Source organism: Sturnus vulgaris, chromosome 4, assembly GCF_052056855.1.
Source record: "Sturnus vulgaris isolate bStuVul1 chromosome 4, bStuVul1.hap1, whole genome shotgun sequence".
NCBI lineage: Eukaryota > Metazoa > Chordata > Aves > Passeriformes > Sturnidae > Sturnus > Sturnus vulgaris.
Genome location: NC_142246.1, coordinates 9,122,147 through 9,131,004, shown reverse-complemented (window position 1 = coordinate 9,131,004; position 8,858 = coordinate 9,122,147).

Genomic DNA, 8,858 nt, shown 5'->3' with positions numbered 1-8,858 from the left:
CCCAGGAAATGTTCTGTGCCTCAATCCTTAATGCTTAAGTATCCTATAAATTGTAAGTCTTCTCATAACCACATCCTTGATCTTAACAATAGTTTAAAAATGCACGGCTTGGTTTGCATCCTGGAGATGGCAAAGAGAGTACATAATGTTCCTAAAAGGTACACTAGTGACATTTGTGGGACCATTGCCTACTTTGTCTCTTATTTATTCTACTGTATATTACAAAAGGCACCAGAGCATACCATAGAACAAGGTGGGGGTATGGGGGGTAGAACTACATATACTTTACACAGGAACTTCCACTGATCCATCCCTGAACATGTCTCTGTCAGAAATATACCTGCTGAGTCACTGCCTTCCTAAGGGAAAAAATGAAAAGGAGAGAAATAAAGAAAAAATTCCCCTAGCTTTCAAATAACTGCTTTTAACTACTAATATGACAGCCTAGCAACTATTACCTTTAAAAATGTGTAAATAGCAGCATATGTTGTGGTGATGATCTTGCATGGTTTGTCTCTTGGGTGGCCAGCTGGGAGACGTCACATGATCAGGGGACAGATGGTGGTCAGAAGAGGATCAGCTGATGACACATTCATTTTATTAATTTATTGTTTTGTTTTGAAATTCCCGTCACTTAACCTTGGGCTTCAGGCAGCTCTTTTAATCAAACCGTACCAACCTCGGCTGCCTGCGATGGCAGCCAGTGGCTGGGGGTCACCAGGACAAGTTTAAGGAAGCAGCTCAGAGTCCAAGAGGAAAATACCACGGCTTTGGGTCTGACTTGGAACTAACACACACTACTGTAAAGCCAGGCTTGCTTTTCAACCTTTAATCATCCATTAGAGGTTTGTTTTTCTCCCTCAGACTTTAAACCACCTAAGTTGCGAAAATGCCGATTAACGCCACTGAAACCCATAGTATGATACACACAGTGATGTGTGGTCTCTGCTTTAAGGATATTTTTAATGCAGTTTCAAGTACAACAACCAGGACAGGGTGGGTGAAAACCTTTCCAGATGCACCAAGTTTTTTCTGTCATAGTCTACAGCTATTCCTTCCCCTCTCCATCCACATGTGCCTGGCATATGTGTGGCTGCTCCTTGTGCTCCGTGCCGGCCCCCAGACCCCGCGATCCTGCAGAAGGGGGGCGGTTGTTTCCCTGTGAAATTCACATCTCAACTTTTCTATATGCTGTTTCCTATTAGTGTACTCGACAGATTGATATAGTGGTATAGTGCTATTTAACATCTGTTAAATAAAAGAAATGCTTTCTAATAATACTTCCCTTATTCCCCTCCTCTCAGCACCTGAAGGGAATCTAAGTTTCAAGGACTCAGGTTCTACCCCCTCCTCTGAAAAAGTTGTTGATAATAATTATGGAGACCCCACGTGCCTCCTCTGCCTTGCCAAAGCACATATGCCAAGTGGTTGATAAAGTGACTGTTTTCCTACGTGGGTCTAAAAACAAGAGAAGTTTTTTAACCCCAAATAATTCCTGCAGTCTTTGCCAGAGCCAAGGGAGGGAAAATATACCTCTCCAGGCTGTGCTTCTCTGCTGATGTTCTGCAGATCTGTGCAATCTCTAGGCATCACTAAGCCCTTGTCCTGGTCCCTGAGTTGGGACAAACAGCTAAGACAGGACCAGCAAACCTTTTAGGGGAAGACCAGCTCTGTGTTAGCAAGAGCAGTCCCTGCCCAGGAGGAGGGCATGAGAGGAGAAGCTCTATTAGCATTCAGCTGCCCCTCTCGAGTTAGAGACTTGTCATCTACCTCAAAAACTGGCTGGTCACCAAACCCAGAATAACTGCTGACATGACAAGCTGCAGCTCTGCCAGACTGAAGGCACTGATACCCCTCCTGCAGTCCCCTCTGACACCTGATGGCAGAGTCCTCCAGCACTAACTTCCTCCAGGCCAAGCACTAACCTGGCACCAAGCACCACGCAGGCAACTGAAGCTGCAACTGTTCTCATCAATAAAATAAGGATATTAAAGTCCTGGAAACCACTGATACACACTGATAAGCGTCCTGCTTAAATTTCATAACAGAGCCACTGAGTATACCTTTGTACATGACTTCCCTCTGTAGTTGTTCTCCACTCTCCTGCTCACCCCACTCCCTCCTCTGATGGGCACTGCTGTGACAAGTTCAGAAGATATTCATGTGAGCACCTCACTGTGCTTGGGTATCTCACTTGTGCCTTTCCTCTCAACGCACACCAGCTCAGAGGAACATGAATTTAACGATCCTCTTGCAAATCTGTTCTTCACATCATCTGTCTAAACACCCTACCTTTTTTGCAATCGTTATATATCAGCTTGAATAATAGCTCTCACAGCTGTTCCACCTTTCATGGTGATATCTCTAAAGATAACAAATCTCAAACAGAGTAGAAGGGTTTATAATTTGCAGCTGTGGATCTAATGAAGTTCCCCTCTAAATGCTGCTCTCACAGAGTTCAGACAACTCCATTAATCCTTAGATATCTGTTGACTAAACCTCAGGTGATCTGTGCTAACTGACTGTGTATACAGCCTTCAGCTTTGCAAGGGTGGGCTAATGCATGCCAAATAAAACTTCCTTTAGCCAAGTTTTAAGGAATGGTGTTTTCCCCTGTGCCTGCAGGGGAATAACGGCTCCAGTCACTCAAGCACCAGAGCCCAGCCCACAAACTGAGCCATTACACCGTGATTCCCGAGGAGCATGTCCCATCCTGCTGGGGACTGCGGTAGGAGTCAGGCAGAAACTTCTGGGCAAATCAGAATTTTTTCCATTAGGACACAAGAGATTTCTCCAACTTCTCCTAAATGTACTTCTGTCTCTGAAATCCCCATGGGAGCTGTCTACAGGGATGCTGCCACACAGGTCACTGCCTATAGGGATTTTTAGAAGTGGAAGAAGGCTAGCTTTGGCTCAGGAGAGTCTTGATACCAATTGGCAGCAAACACTCTTTTAGGCAGCAGCTTGGAGAAGTGACACCAGGAGGAGTTTCCTTCTGTAGGAGCATCACCCCTCAAAGACACAGGTCCAGCTCTACAACACATGGGTACCTCAGCAGACTATTTTGTAATGTCTTGATTACATAAAACTGAAATTAAAAATGAAACCTCAGCAATCAAACCAAGCTGCTTTCTCTTTGTGTTTGGGACAAGATGTTAAAAGCAAGATTATCCAAAGCACAGGCTGGTCACCACTCCTTGTAGTCCTCTGGTCTACCCCACCAGGAGTTTAACACGTGGGTAATAACAAATCTTGGAACTGGTAGTGACTGCAGAGCATGTGTTCATTTTCTGGGAATTTCATTGCAGATACACCTTGATAACTCTGCTTAAAAGGGTGCAGTACTGTGTATGTGTTTGTCTAAAGGAATTTGGAGTTTGCATTGCAGGGGAATACTATGCTGTAAGTTCAAAAAGGCTGCATGTGTTGGGAGGCTGTCTCCTGCCTCACATTTTGTTATCCACTGGACTAGAAGGCTCAGTTTCTGAAGTCTTACAGAGAATTATGGGTGGTTTAGTATTTCTGACTGCTGCCTGCTGCAATTTGCAAAGAAGATTAAATGCAATGCCAGTACAGACAGGCTGGGGAATGAGACACTGGAGAACAGCAATTGTGAAAAAGAACCTGGGAGTCCTGGTCAATGGCAAGTTAAACATGAGTCAGCAGTGCCCTGGCAGACAGGAAGGGACATCCATCTCCTGGGGCTCATCCTTGTCCATCCCTTCCAACTATGATCCTCTATGAGAGAATAAATACTCTGTGAAATACTCTGTGGGAGAGGAAGCAGTCTGCCAATACTTCTGAAAAGCTTGGCCATAGAAGATAGGCTGGGGCAGACGATCAGGAGGAGAAGCTGCCTTTTTTTCTCCTCCATTAAACCAGCAATGAAGCTGCTGTGCTCAGGAGAGTGCTGGGAATGAGGAGCTCACTCAGAAGTAGGGAAACAGCTTGCAGGCAGTGGTGCCCGGCTTAGGAACTCCAGTAAGGTCCATGCACTGTTCAGTCTGCCAGTCTCCTTGGGTGATGGGGTCATGGGGGTTTGTAAAGGCTCAGAAAGAACAGAAAACCATAGGGCTGTGAACACAGAGCCACCAGGTCAGTGTTGTGGAGCTGCACACAGACACAGCTCATGCCATCCTACTGCCTGTGAGGGAATTTTAACAATGCATTTGCAAAGGAAGTCCAGAGCTATCCAAACTGCAGGAGGGTCTATTACAAACACAGAACAATAAAAAAATTATTCAGGCTGAGGAAAAACAGCAGGTGTCTCGAGATACATAAAAAAGGGCAGTCCCTTTCCTCAGAGGACCTGCAACTTAATTGGGACATGCCACAAGGGAAACAAATGGGAGAAACCAGAGGGACGAGTGACAGCAACACATCACTGAGCAAAGGCCATTGCATGGTTGGATAGCTTTTATGTACATCTAAAATAAATAACACCTGCACAGAATTCTGACAACAGAAATGGTGCTGTGGAGGAGGCTGGCTGAAGGAAAGGCACCCTGGCTGATGTGGGCCAGGGAAGATTTTGGTATGACAACACTTAGAACAAAACCAAGAAAAATAAAGGTTTCCACACAAAAGCCCTGCCACAGGGGGGTCTGAGTGACAGGTCTCCCTGGTGGTGGAGCAGGGCAGCCCAGGAAGAATCTATTCTGGGAAGGTGCAGGTGAGCTGGAGGGAGCTGGAGAGGTTTCCTTGTTTCATTTTGCAAGAAACGTCCTGCTTAAATTTCACTGTATTCAGAACATTTCCCAAAAGCATTTTGATCTTGCTGAACTGGCAGATTCTGACCAAAAATATCTCCTTTGCCTATTTTAGTAGTAACCATGGAAGCCAGCTTTGCACCGACATTCAGTTGGAGAGAGGATGGCGAGAGACAGCGAGGTGAATGCAGACAAGCTGGGAACTGAGGCTTCAGCAGTTTTTGTGGTCAGATCAGGAAGCATTAGCAGGCAAGGGGGAGAACTGGAATTACATGGGGCTTTAGAAGAAGGAGCTCATGGACTGCAGGGAACCCTGAGAATTCACTGTTTGGAGAAACCAGGTACAGACTGGTATGTTCACAGCAATTAGATTAAAAATTACAATATTGAGGTTTGTTTTTTTTTAATTACTTTATTTTTTTAAGTTTAGCAGAAACACAGACACTTGTGGTGCAGACCCTAGTTTAGCATATTGGAGAGGAGAAAAAAAATCCTTTATGTCCAGAAGGTACAAGTAATTACTGCCCAAACGTCTGGCACTTACAATATTATGCAGGCAGGATGCCAAACTAGATGGACTTTGAGTCACACATGTTCCTAAATTTTCAAACATACAGGAAAAGACAAGCTATATTATTAAAAATTTAGTTCTATAGTATTGAAAGCAAAGCACATCAGTTCTACATGTGTCATACTCCCAATTTATAGCACACAGAGAATTTCCTAGATTTCCTTACTCTTAAGAAATAACTTGCAGGTCCTTAGCATATGGAACAACTCTGCACTACATAGTATCAGACACACTCTCTTTCTGGCAAGCAAGTAAGAATTACAATGAAAATCGCTCAATTCCCAGTGAATGGTTTCCCAAATCCCACTTGAAAGAAATTATTTTTGCCCTGCTTACTTACTGGGGTTAGTCAATAAGTCCTCCTGCCTTGTTTGGTTTTTAGCACATTTGAGCAAGTTACATGCTGAAAAGTGCCTAATTCATTAAAAACAGCTCCTAAAACGCTATGCAAATATTACTCTTCCAGAAGCGAATTCCTCTGAGAACCTGTCCTAAACACTTCGCTTTAGACATACACCGTGAGTTAATCCAGCTTGGGTTTGAGATGTGTGACAAAAGAAGAAAATCCATCCCTGTTGTGCCCAGGTCTGCCCCGTGCCTTGTGCCGAGTGACGCTCCCGTGACTCAGCAGGGCAGGGGGAAGAGCGGAGTCACGCAAATGCAGATGACAGCGGCTGGGTCTCCCGGCTGCTGCTCACACAGCGAGGATGGATGCTGCTCTGTCACCCCTCGCTGCCTGCGGCGTGGGAGGCACTGGGATAAATCCAATAAATGCTAGGAGGAGGCGATGGGTGCACGGATCCTTAGCCAGCGGCATCCCGCGGGCTGGAGCAGGGATGGAGCGGCTGGCTCAGGGCTGCAGCTCGGGTTTGTGCAGCGCTGTGTTGGATTTGTGGCTTCGAGCTCGCCGTTCTTGCAGAAAGAGGAGCGGTGCGGGCCCTTTTCCAGCATCCTCCGGGGAACTGCAGCACAAGTTGCTGGCAATTCGCTGCCAGAAGCCCGGCCTCGCTGCTCACAGCCTGCTACTGGCTTGGCAGCCTGCTGCATCCACCTCGCAGCTGTTTGCATCCCGCACTGCCTCTCCCTGACTCCCTGCCAAGGCTGGCAGTGGCCCTGGGAAGGCCGGACCAACCCCCTGCCATCCCTGCCCTGAGCCCAGAGCCGCGCTCCGGGTGAGCCCAGCAGCTCCCACCAGCTCCTCTCCTTGGGGAATAGCGATAGGATTAGCCCCTGCTGTTCTGCAGTTTAATCCCCCACAGGTTTTCAAAATAAAAAAACATCAAAATCCAAAGATGTCTGCCAAGTGGAGAAAGGCAGGAGCATTTCTATCTTGCATTTCTGCCTGGGGACCCAAGGCTACCCCCAGCTGCAGCCCTTTCCCCTAACAAGGGTTCACTCAGCTCTCGAGGCCCTCAGAGGAAAATTAAAAGATTTTTAAAAAAATATTTCAGATAAAATATTTAGGGCACTAGAGATTTTCATATCAGTTCATAAAAGATTTAAATACTAAAATGTAGATGATGTTTTGGTTATTACTGCAAGGCAGCCTCAGGAGTGGAAATTCAGGAAAAGTGTTGCAACCTATACAGTTCAGACAGCACTCTTAAAAGTATTCTTAAAAGCTTGCCTCATCTGAGAGCTGCCAAAAAGGCAAGTAGAACCAAATTCACCAGCACCCTCATGCTGAGATAGAAAACAAACATATCTACTTCAGTAGTTGCTAATGGTTGAATAATAAAAGATGCAGATGCCATTTCTAGGATGGACTGACAGCAACATCACCCATCCCACAGCATCCATGCCCTTACATTGTGAACTACACTTTATTCCAAGTGAACTACACTTTATTCCCAATGCCATGCTCAAACTGTTTCAGGGGAGTTAAGCTCCCCTGAGAGGCACTGATGGGGCCCATGAAGTCCTATGTGGTCTGTGTTTGCAAATCCTTCCCCCAAAAGGATGACTTCTGCCTTTGTGCAGATGATCCACACAAATTCTTCAGCTACCACAACACTGGGTATCCAAGACTGGGAACTTCAGCATCAGCTCTAAGGTCTCATGATAGGCAGGAGGATGACCCATCTCAATGTGGAAAGGTTTATTGCAGTATGCATGTGTCATTTCGCCCCTTTTAACACAGAAGTTTGCAGTATTTGGGATCCTGTGATCCTGATGCCTGGAGAGGCTACCTAGAACAGAGGCTACATGGTGTTAAAGGAATAAAGTAGGTGTTCATTAAAAAGGCCTTCAAAGGATACACCTTGGGCAGTACAAGAGCCTGGCTGAGGCTACACCCAAGATGGACGAGCAGTCACATATTTTCACACTTTTATAAGCTTTAGTCCATTTACATATTGGGGTTAATTGTCCAGTTACTGCCCCAGGTTATGAAGTCTCAACCTCCCAGACTGCTCTCCTCAATTTGCTGTTGTTTACACTTTTTGGACCTGAAGTTGAAACGGTGTCCTTGGTTCTTGGGCTGGAAAGGGATTGTTTTGTCTAACTAAACTGTGAAGAGAACTTGCTAACACTTTATATGAAGTTCAGGGTTATATACCTAAGCAGTACAGAATCTGGAAAATATGAAAGCTAAAACTTAAGGCATTAATCCCTCTTGGTTAAAGGAGAGACTTGTTCCCTGGCCATCCCAGGGACATCCAGGTGGAGTCATCTACCCCTCTCACACCCAAGTGTGCCCCTCCAGCTTTCTACCCCACGACCCAACCTCTCCCCTCGCTGCCTGCACTGTGAGCCTGGACTGCAATAACTGTTATGATCCTCATTGACTCCTGGCTTCTCCCGGCTGTTTTCCCCTCACATTGGCTCTCTGCTGTTTATCACTCACTACTCTGCTCCAATCACTCTCCACCCACCAGGGGTCAGTTTATATTTCAGCCTTAGCATGCCATTCTGATCCAGGCATTATCTTCCATTGTTTTGGCTAAAACTAAACCAAGGAGTGTGTCCTCATTTCCTCTCTTGGCTGCAGTGCAATTCTGCCACCAAACCCATCAGCCCACAGCACAAGGACACATTTCCCAGATGGCACAGGAGCATTCTGGCCAGCCTGAGGAAGCCTGTCTGCCTCCTTTCCTAAGTTCTCCTGAACTAATGCACCCCCACAAACCACATTTGGGTGCAAACTTCTTCAGGTTCCAGACCAGCTGTCCAGTACCACCAGTGGTTTTAAAATCCTGCCTGGCACTTTTGATGCAAGGTGGCATTCAGTGTTGCAGCCCAGAGGATGTGCCCCAAGTGTAGGTCTGTGCAGGGAAAACAGCATCATTTGCTTGGTTATAAATACCCAGTGCAGTGTGGTTATTCACAATACTATAGTATATCTCAACTGGGAAAGGACCCATCAGGATCTTCAACCCCCTGCTATTCACAGGACTACCAAAAACTGATCCATATAACCAAAAGCATCATCCAGACCCTCCTTGAACTAAGCCAGGCTTAGTGCCATGAACACTTTCCCAGGAACCTGTTCAGTGACTGACTACCCTCTCAGTGAGGAATCCCTTTCTAATGTGCAATCTGAACTTCTCCTGATGCAGATTTGGATGCAAGCAAAGCTA